This window comes from Delphinapterus leucas, chromosome 17 (assembly GCF_059928025.1).
Source record: "Delphinapterus leucas isolate spDelLeu-1000000601 "Yukka" chromosome 17, BTC_Dleu_Yukka2, whole genome shotgun sequence".
NCBI lineage: Eukaryota > Metazoa > Chordata > Mammalia > Artiodactyla > Monodontidae > Delphinapterus > Delphinapterus leucas.
The window spans coordinates 43,094,670-43,110,501 of NC_143145.1; the positions used below are offsets into that span (position 1 = coordinate 43,094,670).

A 15,832-nucleotide genomic window follows, 5' to 3' on the forward strand; every position below is an offset into this window, starting at 1 on the left:
ATTTCTGTCATGAAGAAGATTTGCCATCTAATTCCTGCATGTTTAGCTAATTATATTTTCTCAGCTCCTCTTAATTATACAGACCAGATTCTTTATGACTAGAAATAAACTCAAAAACAGAAAAAGCATCAAAGACAAATCATCTGTGACGAAGAGTCATAAATTGAAAGAAAACAACAAATTAAGTAGTCTAGTCACAGTCACAATTCACTTGTCGCAGTTCACCTTCTGAATTCAATTAGTTTTAGCAATGACTGTAATGATAAGCCTTTTTTAAAATTGGAGGCAAAGGGGCTTCCCTGGTGGCGCAGTGGTTGAGAGTCCACCTGCCGATGCAGGGGACACGGGTTCGTGCCCCGGTCCGGGAAGATCCCACATGACGTGGAGCGGCTGGGCCCGTGAGCCATGGCCGCTGAGCCTGCGCCTCCGGAGCCTGTGCTCCGCAACAGGAGAGGCCACAGCAGTGAGAGGCCCGCATACGGTAAAAAAAAAAAAAAAAAAAAAAAATTGGAGGCAAAGTATTTTTGTTGTTTTCTGTTCTTTTTTCTTTTTTGAATAAGCAGTAAAGGAAGATATCAATGCTAATTTCCATCTCCCTGGCAATAATCAAGATTTCCTGTTAGTGTGTTTTCTTCTGGACTCTTCTCTAATTGTTTATGTGGGTGATGATACCCTATCTGAAGGACACATTTCCCTTATACCTTCCGATCAGCCAGGCTTGTGTGAGGCCTTACAAGACATTGTAAAAAGCACCGGGCTTGGATTTTGTTGGCCTACATTTGAATTTCTACTCTGTTCCCTGTTATGTGGCTGACTTTGGAAAAGCCATGTAAAGTGCCCTGCAAATGGGATTAGCAAAACCTGTTTCACACATGTGCTCGTTCATTTATTCTACAAATATTTTACTGGATTCCTTCTAAGTGCCAGGCACCTGGGCAAAGCTCTGGTCTAAGGCAGCTCACAAAGAAGTAAACAGACAATTAAAATATGATATAGTATAATAAGGAGCATGTCCCAGAAGTACAGGGTGCTCTGGGATCATGGCACGCAGGAGTCAGGGATGGCTTCCTGGAAGAGGTGATGACTAAACTGCAATCTGAATGATAAGAAGGCATTAATCGGGCAAATAGGAGTTTGGGGTGTGGGTCAATGTGTTGGAAGTTTGGGGAGGTAGAAGCAGTTTTCTAGGCAGAGAAAGTGTTCTGTCCAAAAGCTCCCTGGCTGAAGAGAATGAAATACATTTTAGATTAAAAAAAAAAAAGTTCAGTAAGCTGAAGCTTGGATGAAACAGATAATTTGGAGGGGACATAATTAAAGATGAGGTGGGAGAGCTTGGCGAGGACTTTATATACCATGTGAGGGAGTCAGAGCTGATACCATGGACGGTGGGGAGCCACTCAATGTAACCAGGTGCATGCTGTGTTCAGATTTGCCCTGGAAATGGTGAGTGCTAATAATATTAGCTGTTACTCACACACTGTATTCCTTTAGCCAACATAGCCTGCACTGTTGTCAACAGTGGTTGCTATCTAAGAACCAATTTCCAAGAGAAGAAGGAAAAGAAAGAGAAGGCTGGCCGGGGAGGGGCGGTGTGACAGTTGCCAGTGGTCATTTGGAATCAATACTCCTTTACTTGAACCCTTCACCCCAGTGGTCGCTGTGGAGTCCAACTGTGACTTTCATCTTTTTCCTTCCCTAAAACCAGAGACCGAGAAAAGATTGAAGGAGAAAGACAGGCGGATCTCCCTAAATCTGCCCAGGAGCACAGAATCCAGAGACTCAGGGCTCCAGGTCATTGCTGGTCCTGTCCTGTTGGGAGAATTTCTGCTGTTTAGGTAACCCCCTTGGGAGTCACGTGAGTGGGATCATCGCATTAGAGGCCAGGCTCCACTGACCTCACACACGACGCCCGGAACCTTGCTGCTCTCAGGATCTCTTTCAGCACAGGACCAGGTCATCAGACGGGAGAAGAAGACTACAATTCGTGTGGTGTGTTCTTGATGAGGCCACCTCTCATTTCTCCTCATTACACTCTCCACATCTCATGTCTTCGTTGTTAAAGAGGAGGGAGATGGGAGGGAGGGTGTGAAGAAAATGGTAGACATTGCCATCTTTTCTAGCTCACACATCCCATGATTCTTGCATTTGGTGAACCTGTCCAAAACAGCTCAGTAGGAGCCAGTGTCTCCGATTCTCCTGGGAAAATCACTACCTTCATAGGGTGCTGGAAAGCGTACTGCACCAGTCCCATCCAGATGTCTACCTGGGGATGAAGCCACAGAAGCACCATCAGGAAGACAGAGATAGTGCCATGGGACCTCTTGAAATATTAATTGAGGCATTTTCCCTTCTCATCACTAGAACCAGACCAGACTTCCTGTGCTAAGGAAGGGAAGACACAAAGGAACCCCAAGAAAACAGTTCCATTCTTGACTTTGAGTTCCAAGAGTCTTCAAGTCATGGTTCTCAGTTGCAAGAACCAAGCAATAGGGTGGGAGTTGTGAAGGGGTAGATTTCTTTGGATTCAAAAAGCTTAGCTTTAAATATCTGGTGCCAAACCTAGAGGATTCAGAGCCTAGAACAGAGGTCAGCAAACTCTTCTGTAAAGGGCTCAAGTCCTCATCTCAATGACTCAACCCCGCCATTGTGCAGGTAGCTCACAGACAGTAAGTAAACAAATGAGTGAGCTGTGTTCCAATGTAACTTCATTCACAAAAACAGGCTTCAACCAGATTTGCCACATGAGCCCTAACCTAGGGTGTTGTTTGGAAACCAGAGAATAGGAAAGAATAAGGTCCTTTTCTCTTATTGGTCTGGGGGAAAAGTTTTAGAAGGGAATGGAACAGGAAAGCAAGAAAACTGAAATGCTAGTGTAGCCTTCATCTCTTTGCCCTCACCTGAGTGGACAAGGGAGGTGGTAATAAAATCCTGGATGGGCTTGGAGATTTGGAAACAGAGGGCCTTGTACCCATTATTCTTCCTAACTGTAGGAGGAAACAGTCCTAAAGAATACCCCACACCATCATAGGATGGCCAGAGGAGAGCAGAAAAGGCAGTGTGGTGAGTTTAGCAGAGAGGGTCTGGGTCAGCCCTCCCAAACCCCCAGGTCTTCCTTGCCTCCCACAGTACAAAGAGGAAATCTGAACTTTCCACATGCCCAAGTAGGGGTGTGGAAGGAGTCTTGGAGAGTCCTGATCTGCTCAAGAGGATGGCAAGGAGTGAAGAGAGCAGACCACATAGCAGAGCCAGCAGGTGCAACGCACAAAGGGAAATCACTTTGGTCGGAGCCAAGTGGATGCTTGGTCAGCAGAAGACCTCACCCGGCTCCCAAGCAGTCCTCAAGACTGGCCTTGCTAAAAGAAGGGTCAAGTAACACCAGTGATGGATGCCCAGGGAACAGAATCCGTGGAGCTCAGGCTTCTTCCCCAGCACCATCACATGTGTGATGATATACTAACTCCTCGGCTTAGGTTCTTGCTGGGCAAGAGGAAAGAAGAGAAAGAGGGAATCAGAGATTGTCTAGGGATTGAAATATTAATTGAGGCATTTTCCCTTCTCATCATTAGTACCCAGAGGGACATAGGGTCTAAACTGGAATCACCTGGGATTGGCAAGATTAGGTTTTCTATCACAGCGTGAGAAGAGGCTCTTTGAGAATGATCCTAAGTTCAAGTACAGGGAAACAAAGTTATATTTGGGAGCATCAGACTTTGTGACTATGAAGTTGAACTTAGCTGTTTAGGGTAAGAAGGGAGAAACCAAGGCAAGAGCATGAAAATGTGTGCAGGTCCCTAAGGTAGACAGTGTTTGCACCTCAGGGACACATTCAAGTCTGTCCTGGGCTTCAGGTTACATAGACGGTCAGTCACCTCGACCCCATCACTGAGGCCTGACGGAATTTGAAGAAGGTATAATTTTTGAGTGGAGGATTGCAAGGCCTCAGAGGCTAAGGTGTAGAGTCTTTCCGAAGTCTGTGGGTTCGGCTGGTCCATACCTGCAAGTGTGTCCAGCCTGTGTAGATGTCCTCACTTCAAACAAACATTGACATCTCGGGGGCAGAGATGGGGAGGCCCTGAGTGCTTAGAGTTTCCAGCAAATTTCTTTTCACAGCTTATGATTCACAGGGTAAGTAATTATCCAGCATCTGACACGGGGCTTGCATGTTGCAGTTTGAATAAATTAATTAGTTAATGAATACCTCTACCATTTCCTCCTGGTTCGGTTATTTGCTCATCTTGTCATTGTCTCATAGCAATTATGCCGCATTGTAATTATTTGTTGAGCTCTTTGTCTCCCCAGGTGAACTCAAGAGCAAGGACTGTGCCTTTATTATTTTTAGCTTCTATTTATGCAAATAGATAAAACGTAAAACGAATTTCCAAATACTCGATCCATCACTGTTTCCTGAGAGAGAGGCAGGAGTTCAGGGACAACTGAGTGGCTGGCTCAGGGCTGACTGAGTCCCGGCAGGGTGGGTGACGGGGCTTGTCTTCTGCCAGCCACATACCGCTGTCTTTCCCAAGTTCCATTTCACAACCTGTTTTAAATACGTAGATCCATAGTTTAAAACATTGAAGACACTGTCTTAGAGGGAATATTTATAGCATTTTTAAGGTATTTTTGTGTTTTCATTCTATCTCAGTTTATTTCCACAAAAGGACTCTCAAAATTTGGATCGGTGATGATCAACACTGAACTTTACACAGAAAATGTACAACTGATGTGAATTGATTGGGGATGAATAACCTGCTCCATCACAAGGAAGAGTTAAGCCAGTTTTTGCTGAGAACATAGTATAGACTTATCACTAGCATCACAAAACAGTCCCCACTAACTACAATAGTTAGAGGTAGAACTAGATGATAAATTAAATTGATGGTCCACCTCTATTAGTTTTCTATTCTGCTGTAACAAATTACCACAAACTTCTTGGCTTAAAACACACACATTTATTATCTTACAGTTCTGGAAATCAGAAGTCCTAAAATCAAGGTGTCAGCAGGGTTACATATCTTCTGGAGGCTCTAGAGGAGAATTCATTTCTGTGCTTTTTCCAGTTTCTAGAGGCTGCTTGCATTTCTTTTCTCATGTTTCCTTCCTCAAATCATTCTGACCTCTGTTTCTGTCATCACATCTCTTTCCCTGACTCTGACCTTCCTGCCTCTTTCATATAAGGATCCTTGTGATTACACTGGGACTACCTGGGTAATCTAGAATAATCTCCCCACCTCAACATCGCTAACTTAATCACAACAGCAAGTCCCTTTTGCCATGTATGGTAACATATTCACAGGTCCCAGAGATTAAGACATGGACATCTTGGGGTGGGGGGGGATTATTTAGCCTATAATACCACCCTTGACATGATGTCAGAACCAGAGCAAGCCTGCCACAGGAAGGCATCCCTTGATCTGCCTGACCCTGGATGAGAAACTCAAGGTCTAGAACAACAAGAAAAATAAGCAGCTATAGCTCTTCTCATCCTTTCCTCTCCCTTTGCTCCACCTTGTTCTACATTCAGTCCGAGATTGTCAGAACACAATTAGAAAACAAGTGAGATTGGGAGTGGGGGACCAGCAGAGGCACATTGCACCCTGGGAAATGTATTTCCTACAAGTAAAGTGCTGTGGGAAGGGCTGGTGACCAGGGGACCCTAATAGAAGTGCACTCTGGTAGTTGTAGGCTGTCGTGTCCTAGCTCTGCCAGAGAATCTGAGGACCAGGTAATGGGGATAGGGATGCAGCCTGCCTCTAGTCAGGAGAACTGACTAAGATAAAAGACAGCTAGAGAGGGTATTGTGCACACCCTCCTGCCATTTATCTAAGGAGCTGAAAGGGGGCTTTGGTCTCTTCTTTTGGTTTGGCTTCTTTCAGTCTGGGAGTCCACCTAAACAGTCTAGAGAGATCTTTTCATATCTGACCCACAACTGAGAGCTAAATTCAGGTTCTATCCCTTGGCATTCCTAGGTCCAAGCCAAACAAGGAATAAGGATTTCCACTTATGTTATGAAAGATAAGGTAATTAGGACCAATCCACCCACTGAGGACAACCAAAAAAGCTGGAAGAAAAATCATTTTTTAAAGCATCAAAGAACAAACAAAGTTAGTGAGGAATTTCTGGGTTCAAATCTAGGGAAGGATAAGAACTCAAAGAGGTAAGCCCAGTGCTCAAAGCTCCCTTTGTCCTGGAAGCATCTGCTGATACAAAAGAAACAACTGAATACTGTGTCTGGCAGATATCCAGGCTCAAGAAGATAAAACTCAAAGCCCAGAACACACCAAAAATACCTACTGTGTTAAAACATCCCCTATTTAAGCTGGGACCCCAAAGGGCCTTAGCCTCGGAATAAGGTGAACCAGAAGGAAGCCTTGTAGTGACCCATAGCCTAGTTTTATCACATCTTAGCAGTGGGAGAAAACTCAAGACTTAAACTTAGATGAACAGGGTCCTGGACTAGAAACACCCCTAGGCACCCAGCAAAAATAAATGAAAAAGCTCTCAGGAAAGACATGTCCTCATCCTAGGCCTCATAATTAATATTACAAAGAACTTTTCAAAAACAATGACCAGCACATAGTGAAAGATAACCAGACATACTCAGAAACCAGAAATTCAAACACCAGATTCCATAAGTAAAAAGGAGCAGAAAGACCAAACAACAGAAATAGATGTATAAAGACCTAACTACTAGAATTATCATATTCAAACTATAAAACAACTAGGCTTACTATGTTTTTAGAAATAAAACACAGGCTTACAAGTTTCAGCAGGGACCTGAAAATTGCATTTTAAAAGTAATATAGCAGAACTGAAAAAGAACCAAATAGAAATTATATAATTTTAAAATGCAATAAGTAAACTTAATAGCTGAGCAGAGGGTTTAACAGTAAATTGTACATAGCTGAAGAGAGACTTGGCAAAGTGGAAGATGGGAGAGAAGAAACTATTAGATGTAGCACAGAGAAACAGAGAGATGGGAAATACGAAGCAAAGAATAAGAGATTCCAAGGATCCAGTGAAAAAATCTAACAGGTTTTGAAGTTCCGGAAGAAGAGAGGGGAAAGAATGCAGTAGAGGCAATATCTGAAGAAAGAAATAATTTGGATATGGATATCAGATTCCCTGAATATTCCATCAGAGATTAACTTCCTGAAACATTCCCAAATTAGTTGCCTGGTTAGTTCAGAGCACACAGGAGTCCTCTAGGGGGCAGCGTTGCCTAATGCCAAACACCAGTCTGAACACTGCAGATATGAAAATGTCCAAATGCTCTGGTGGAAGAGGATGCAGTTAGCCAGAGGAACAGGGGAAAGAGAGTTCCAACCTGAGGAAGTTGCATATGCAGAGGCTGGAAGACAGAAGAAGAGTAAGAGACAAAGACAGAGAGGGAGAGAGAATATGAATAACTCCTTCTAAAAACAGAATGTCTGGGGCATAGAAGGGGATGACAAGATGATTAAAGAGCCCCCAAAGGGACATGAAGAACCTCATGGACCATGAGGACATTTAGGTCTCATTCTGTGGGCTATGGAATTTTAAAAGGGAAGTTAGAAGAATCAGTCTGGGTAGAGTATAGAGAATTGATTAGAGTGGGGGGAGTGATGGATGGGGACCACTGAGAGACTGTTGTAAGTCATCCAGGTGGGAGCTGAGGGTGACCTGCTTCAGGTAATGGCATTTAAGAAATGACAATACCTAATGTTGGAGCAGGTGCAGGAAACGGGCATTCTCAAACACTGCTGTTGAGATAGTTGCAACTTTTTGGAAAGCAATTTAGTAAAATGTAACAAAACTTAAAAATGGATATAACCTTTGATTCAATAATTCCCCTTCCAGGATTTATTCTAAATAAATAATTAAGAATGTGCAATTCATCACAATATTAATTATAAAAGAAAAATGTTGAAAACAACCTAAATGTCCAACACTGGGTATCAAATATATGTACACAAATAATACCTTAGAGATTAAAAACATATTTTAAACGATTCATTTTCTTCTTTATGCTTTTATCTTTAAAATTTTTCTCTAATGTACATGGACTACTTTTGTAATTAGGAACAAATCAATGAAAATGTTTAGAATTTATGAAAACATATATAAAAATTCACAAAGAACACAGGAATAAGTTTCAAAAATGAAAATTATGCAAGGCATATGCTTCAGCCACTAGAAAATAAAATTCAAAAGTAACACGATATGTATAACTCGCTCCACCCAGGAGGGATGCAAGTAATATCACATTTTATTTATTTCTCAAATTAATTGGAACTGGTTTGAGTCCCCACATTCCAGACTGGTGAGAGGTCATGGACTTCATTCTTGGGCCTTTCTCTTATCTATGGACCCTTACACTCTTCCAAGGGGTTCATTTAGGCAGTTTAAAAAGGAAAACAGGCAGGCTTTTATTCTGAAGCAAAGAAGAACTCTAGCTTCTTTAAGCCTGCTGCCACATTCACCATAGTTGCTCCTTGCTTCACAAGACAATTTTGCTAGCCTGAGTCTTCTCTATCTGTCCAGAACTGCTGGTCCCTGTGTCCCAAGTCATGCCTCAACAATGTCCTTCAAAAGAGAGCAGCATTGTGAGCAAACCCACTTCTTCCATGTGAAGCTCACTCCCCTTACATGGGCCCCAGTATTGCAGCTCTTGGTATCTGGACCTGCCTTCACACACAGCCACTTTCCTCCAAGGTCCTACACTTCAGAGATGTTTTGCAAAAGGGGGTTCCATCATCCTCTCTTCCTTAAACCAGTCTCTATTCCCAGGACTTGGAGATCACACCTCGGACTGGAGTGCTTTATTTTTTCATCCACTATCACACATCTCCAAACCCTCCTCCTGAAATTAAAGGTCCATCAGGTTCCTTGCTTTTATAATAGGGCTTGCTTGTCTGTGATGAAGTGTCAAACTTTAGAAATACACACACACACACAAAGCCTTTCTACTCAAAGAGGGATGAGGATGGAAAGATAGTTTCCATTCTTTCCTGATGAGTTACTATTCCTCAAGGACAGATCAGAAGACTTTCTGCTGAAAGAGAAACAAGCACTGTAAAGATCATCCTAACTATAAAGATAAAAACTTGAAAGAATCTTGGACAATAACAAAACAAAACAATTCTCCTAAATACTTGGGGCAAACCAAAAGCTAAAGCATAGTTTATAGACAATACTATACTCATTTGAAATTTATGGAATATTGTCAAAGCTATGCTCAGAGGCAAATAAGTAGCCTTAAATGTTTATTAAACAAGATAAAATAAACTCCAATTAAATATTCAATGTACAAAATTAGAAATCTAACTTAGGCAAACTAAAAAAAGGTCAAATTTAATGAATTAGAAACAGAGAAACTGTAAATTGGTTCACGTTCTGTTTCTTTGCTGGGAAAAAGAGCAACAAAAGCAGTTACAACAAAAATCTCTAGTAAATCTAATTAGTGAAAAAAAGGAAAGCAAAATAAACATAAAGCATTAAAAGGAGGGAATGTAAGAAGAAATAAATGTAAAAACTTTAATAGAATAAATTATTCTCTGGAAAAATGTAAATTATCAACGTTTATCTAAAATGTTGAAAGTTGAATACACTGTCATGTAAGAAATTAGAAACTTTTTCAAAGAAGTATCTGCAAAAAAGAGTTCACAGCCAAAAAATGTTACCAATTCCTTGCTATGTGAATTACTTCAGAAAACAGAAAAGGTTAAAAAAACTTCACAAACTATTTTACAAAACCAGCATTACCCTAATGCCAAGATCTAACTAAGATAACAACCAAAAAGGTAAAATTATTGAGATGTATATATGTGTATTTATGCCAATTTATATATGAATAAAGGTGCAAAAATCCCACATAAATACTAGATAATCAAACTCAACCATATTTGGGGGGGTGGGGTTAAAGGTACTGCTTTTTCAAAAAAACGTTTTTCAATTTTTTATATAATTTTTAAAGTTTACTTTCCAGTTATAGTTATTACAAAATATTGGCTATATTCCTCGTATTGTACAATAACCCTTAAGCCTGTCTTACAGCTAATAGTTTGTACCTCTCACTGCCCTAACCCTATATTGCCCCTCCTCCCTCTCCCCACTGGTAACCACTAGATTGTTCTCTGTATCTGTGATTCTGCTTCTTTTTGTTATATTCACTAGTTTGTTGTATTTTTTAGATTCTACATATAAGTGATATCATACAGTATTTGTCTTTTTCTGACTTATTTCACTTAGCATAATACCCTCCAAGTCCATCCATGTTGCTACAAATGGCAAAATGCTGTTCTTTTTCATGGATGACTAGTTCTTTTTTATTCCACCTTTTCTTTATCCATTCATCTGCTGATGGACACTTAGGTTGCTTCCATATCTTGGCAATTGTAAATAATGCTGCTATGAACATTGGGGTGTATCTTTTCAAATTAATTCTTTAGTTTTCTTTGGATATATACCCAGGAGTGGAATTGCTCATTCCACTCATATGGTAGTTCAATTTTTTAGTTTTTTGAGAAACTTCCATACTGTTTTCCACAGTGGCTGCACCAGTTTACATTCCCACCAACAGTGCACAAATGTTCCTTTTCCTCCACATCCTCGCCAACACTTGTTATGTATTCTTTTGATGATAGCCATTCTGACAGGTGTGAGGTGATATCTAATTGTGGCTTGATTTGCATTTTTTCATGTTGAACTTCTTTCCATGTGCCTGTTGGCCATCTGCAGTTCCTCTTTGGAAAAATGTCTGTTCAGTTCTTCTGCCCATATTTTAGTCAGGTTGTTTGTTTTTTTGATGTTGAGTTGTATGAGCTGTTATATATGTTGGGTATTAATCCCTTATCAGTCATATAATTTGCAAATATTTTCTCCCAATCAGTACATTGGTTTTCCATTTTGTCAATGGTTTCTTTTACTGTGCAAAAGGTTTTAAGTTTAATTAGGTCCCGTTTGTTTATTTTTGCTTTTATTTCCTTTATTTTAGGAGAGGAGTCCAAAAAGTACTGCTGTGATTTATATCAAAGAGCATTCTGCCTATGTTTTCCTCTAGGAGTTTTGTAGTATCCATATATTTAGAAATGCTATTTTAAGTCAACCATATATTTTAAAATGCTATTTTAGTTTTTAAAAACCTATGCCATAATACATTTCAAAAAGAAAAAAAAGAGATCAGCCCAATATATGTCAAAATTACATTTGATAATATTCAAAACCTAATGCTTGCTTAAAAATGTCTCACTAAAATAGAAAAAGAATATTTACCAAATATAATATAAAAGTGCAGAATACAATATATATAGTAAATACAATGTATCAAACCACCAGTCAAGATCACACTTAATGAACACTGGAATCATTTCCTGTGAAATAAGGAATAAAAAGGAGTTATTCATTACCACTCCTCTTATGTAAATTTTTTTCCTCTTACGTAATTTTAACTTGAAAAATAGTGTAATAAGAAACTCCAATGGAAGATTGGTTCAAGATGGCGGAGTAGAAGGACATGCTCTCCCTCCCTCTTTTGAGAGCACCGGAATCACAACTAACTACTGCACAATGATCGACAGGAAGACACTGAACTCACCAAAAAAGATACCCCACATCCAAAGACAAAGGAGAAGCCGCAATGAGATGGTAGGAGGGGTGCTATCACAATAAAATCAAATCCCATAACTGCTGGGTGGGTGACTCACAACCTGGAGAAAAATTATACCACAGAAGTCCACCCACTGGAGTGAAGGTTCTGAGTCACACATCAGGCTTCCCAACCCGGGGGCCTGGCAATGGGAGGAGGAATTCCTAGAGAATCAGACTTTGAAGACTAGTAGGATTTGATTGCAGGACTTGGACAGGACTAATGGAAACAGAGACTCCACTCTTGGAGGGCACACACAAAATAGTGTGCACATCGGGACCCAGGGGAAGGAGCAGTGACCCCATAGGAGACTGAACCAGACCTACTTGCTAGTGTTGGAGGGTCTCCTGCAGAGGCAGGAGGGGACTGTGGCTCACAGTGGGGACAAGGACACTGGCAGCAGAAGTTCTGGGAAGTATTCCTTGGCGTGAGCCCTCCCAGAGTCCACCATTAGCCCCACCAAAGAGCCTGGGTAAGCTCCAGTTTTGGGTCACCTCAGGCCAAACAACCAACAGGGAGAGAACCCAGACCCACCCATCAGCAGACAAGCGGATTAAAGTTTTACGGAGTTCTGCCCACCAGAGAAAAAGCCAGCTCTACCCTTCACCAGTCCCTCCCATCAGGAAACTTCCACAAGCATCTTAGATAGCCTCATCCACCAGAGGGCAGACAGCAGAAGCAAGCAGAACTACAGTCCTGCAGCCTGTGGAACAAAAACCACATTTACAGAAAGATAGACAAGATGAAAAGGCAGAGGGCTAGGTACCAGATGAAGGAACAAGATAAAACCCCAGAAAAACAACTAAATGAAATGGAGCTAGGCAACCTTCCAGAAAAAGAATTCAGAATAATGAAAGTAAAGATGATCCAGGACCTCAGAAAAAGAATGGAGCCAAAGATCAAGAAGATGCAAGAAATGTTTAACAGAGATCTAGAAGAATTAAAGAACAAACAAACAGAGATGAACAATACAATAACTGAAATGAAAAATACACTAGAAAGAATCAATAGCAGAATAACTGAGGCAGAAGAACGGATAAGAAATGTTTTTGACAATTCTGACCTAGAAGACAGAATGATGGAATTCACTGCTGCAGAACAAAATAAAGAAAAAAGAATGAAAAGAAATGAAGACAGCCTAAGAGACCTCTGGGACAACATTAAACACAACAACATTTGCATTATAGGGGTCCCAGAAGGAGAAGAGAGAGAGAAAGGACCAGAGAAAATATTTGAAGAGATTATAGTCAAAAACTTCCTGAACATGGGAAAGGAAATAGCCACCCAAGTCCAGGAAGTGCAGCAAGTCCCATACGGGATAAACCCAAGGAGAAACATTCCGAGACACATAGTAATCAATTCGGCAAAAATTAAAGACACAGAAAAACTATTGAAAGCAGCAAGGGAAAAACGAGAAATAACATACAAGGGAACTCCCATAAGGTTAACAGCTGATTTCTCAGCAGAAACTCTACAAGCAAGAAGGGAGTGGCATCATATACTTAAAGTGATGAAAGGGAAGAACTTACAACCAAGATTACTCTACCTGGCAAGGATTTCATTCAGATCCGAAGGAGAAATCAAAGGCTTTACAGACAAGCAAAAGCTAAGAGAATTCAGCGTCACCAAACCAGCTCTATAACAAATGCTAAAGGAACTTCTCTAAGTGAGAAACACAAGAGAAGAAAAGGACCTACAAAAACAAACCCAAAACAATTAAGAAAATGGTCATAGGAACATACATATCGATAATTACCTTAAATGTGAATGGATTAAATGCTCCAACCAAAAGACAAAGGCTTGCTGAATGGATACAAAAACAAGACACATATATATGCTCTCTACAAGAGACCCACTTCAGACCTAGGGACACATACAGACTGAAAGTGAGGGGATGGAAAAAGATACTCCATGCAAATGGAACTCAAAAGAAAGCTGGAGTAGCAATACTCATAACAGATAAAATAGACTTTAAAATAAAGAATGTGACAAGAGACAAGGAAGGACACTACATAATGATCAAGGGATCAATCCAAGAAGAAGATATAACAATTTTAAATATATATGCACCCAACATAGGAGAACCTCAATACATAAGGCAACTGCTAACAGCTATAAAAGAGGAAATTGACAGTAACACAATAATAGTGGGGGACTTTAACACCTCACTTACACCAATGGACAGAGCATCCAAACAGAAAATTAATAAGGAAACACAAGCTTTAAATGACACAACAGACCAGATAGATTTAATTGATATTTATAGGACATTCCATCCAAAAACAGCAGACTGAACTTTCTTCTCAAGTGTGCACAGAACATTCTCCAGGATAGATCACATCTTGGGTCACAAATCAAGCCTCAGTAAATTTAAGAAAATTTAAATCATATCAAGCATCTTTTCTGACCACAATGCTATGAGATTAGAGATCAATAGCAGGGGAAAAAAAGGAAAAAACACAAACACATGGAGGCTAAACAATACGTTACTAAATAACCAAGAGATCACTGAAGAAATCAAAGAGGAAATCAAAAAATACCTAGAGACAAATGACAATGAAAACACGATGATCCAAAAGCTATGGGATGCAGTAAAAGTTCTAAGAGGGAAGTTTATAGCTATACAAGCCTACCTCAAGAAACAAGAAAAATCTCAAATAAACAATCTAACCTTACACCGAAAGGAACTAGAGAAAGAAGAACAAACAAAATGCAAAATTAGCAGAAGGAAAGAAATCATAAAGATCAGAGCAGAAATAAATGAAATAGGAACAAAGAAAACAATAGCAAAGATCAATAAAGCTAAAAGCTGGTTCTCTGAGAAGATAAACAAAATTGACAAACTGTTAGCCAGACCCATCAAGAGAAAGAGGGAGAGGACTCAAATCAATAAAATTAGAAATGAAAAAGGAGAAGTTACAACAGACACCACAGAAATACAAAGCATCCTAAGAGACTACTACAAGCAACTCTATGCCAATACAATGGACAACCTGGAAGAAATGGACAAATTCTTAGAAAGGTATAACCTTCCAAGACTGAACCAGGAAGAAATAGAAAATATGAACAGACAAATCACACGGAATGAAATTGAAACTGTGATTAAAAATCTTCCAACAAAAAAAAGTCCAGGACCAGATGGCTTCACATGTGAATTCTATCAAACATTTAGAGAAGAGCTAATACCCATTCGTCTCAAACTCTTCCAAAAAATTGCAGAGGAAGGAACACTCCCAAACTCATTCCATGAGGCCACCATCATCCTGATACCAAAACCAGACCAAGATACTACAAAAAGAGAAAATTACAGACCAATATCACTGATGAATATAGATGCAAAAATCCTCAACAAAATACTAGCAAACAGAATCCAACAACACATTAAAAGGATCATACACCATGTGGGATTTATCCCAGGGATGCAAGGATTCTTCAATATACGCAAATCAATGTGATACACCATATTAACAAACTGAAGAATAAAAACCATATCATCATCTCAATAGATGCAGAAAAAGCTTTTGACAAAATTCAACACCCATTTATGATAAAAATCCTCCAGAAAGTGGGCATAGAGGGAACCTACCTCAACATAATAAAGGTCATATACGACAAACCCACAGCAAACATCATTCTCAATGGTGAAAAACTGAAAGCATTTCCTCTAAGATCAGGAACAAGACAAGGATGTCCAATCTCACCACTATTATTCAACATAGTCTTGGAAGTCCTAGCCATGGCAATCAGAGAAGAAAAAGAAACAAAAGGAAAACAAATTGGAAAAGAAGAAGTAAAACTGTCACTGTTTGCAGATGACATGATACTATACATAGAGAATCCTAAAAATGTCACCAGAAAACTACTAGAGCTAATCAATGAATTTGGTAAAGTTGCAGGATACAAAATTAATGCACAGAAATCTCTTGCGTTCCTATACACTAATGATGAAAAATCTGAAAGAGAAATCAAGAAAACACTCCCATTTACCATTGCAACAAAAAGAATAAACTACCTAGGAATAAACCTACCTAGGGAGACAAAAGACCTGTATGCAGAAAACTATAAGATACTGATGAAAGAAATTAAAGATGATACCAACAGATGGAGAGATATACCATGTTCTTGGATTGGAAGAATCAATATTGTGAAAATGATTATACTACCCAAAGCAATCTACAGATTCAATGCAATCCCTATCAAAGTACCAAT

At 39.9% G+C, this 15,832-nt stretch overlaps 1 long non-coding RNA gene across 1 annotated transcript in view; it reads left to right on the plus strand.

Moving 5' to 3' along the window:
* Positions 1–15,318, plus strand: part of LOC149746947 (uncharacterized) — a 69,450-nt gene extending 54,132 nt beyond the window's left edge. Inside the window, exon 5 of the long non-coding RNA XR_016388376.1 lies at positions 1,706–15,318. This is a non-coding gene — a long non-coding RNA (uncharacterized LOC149746947). The remainder of the gene's footprint in view (positions 1–1,705) is intronic.
* The last annotated feature ends 514 nt before the right edge of the window (positions 15,319–15,832 follow it).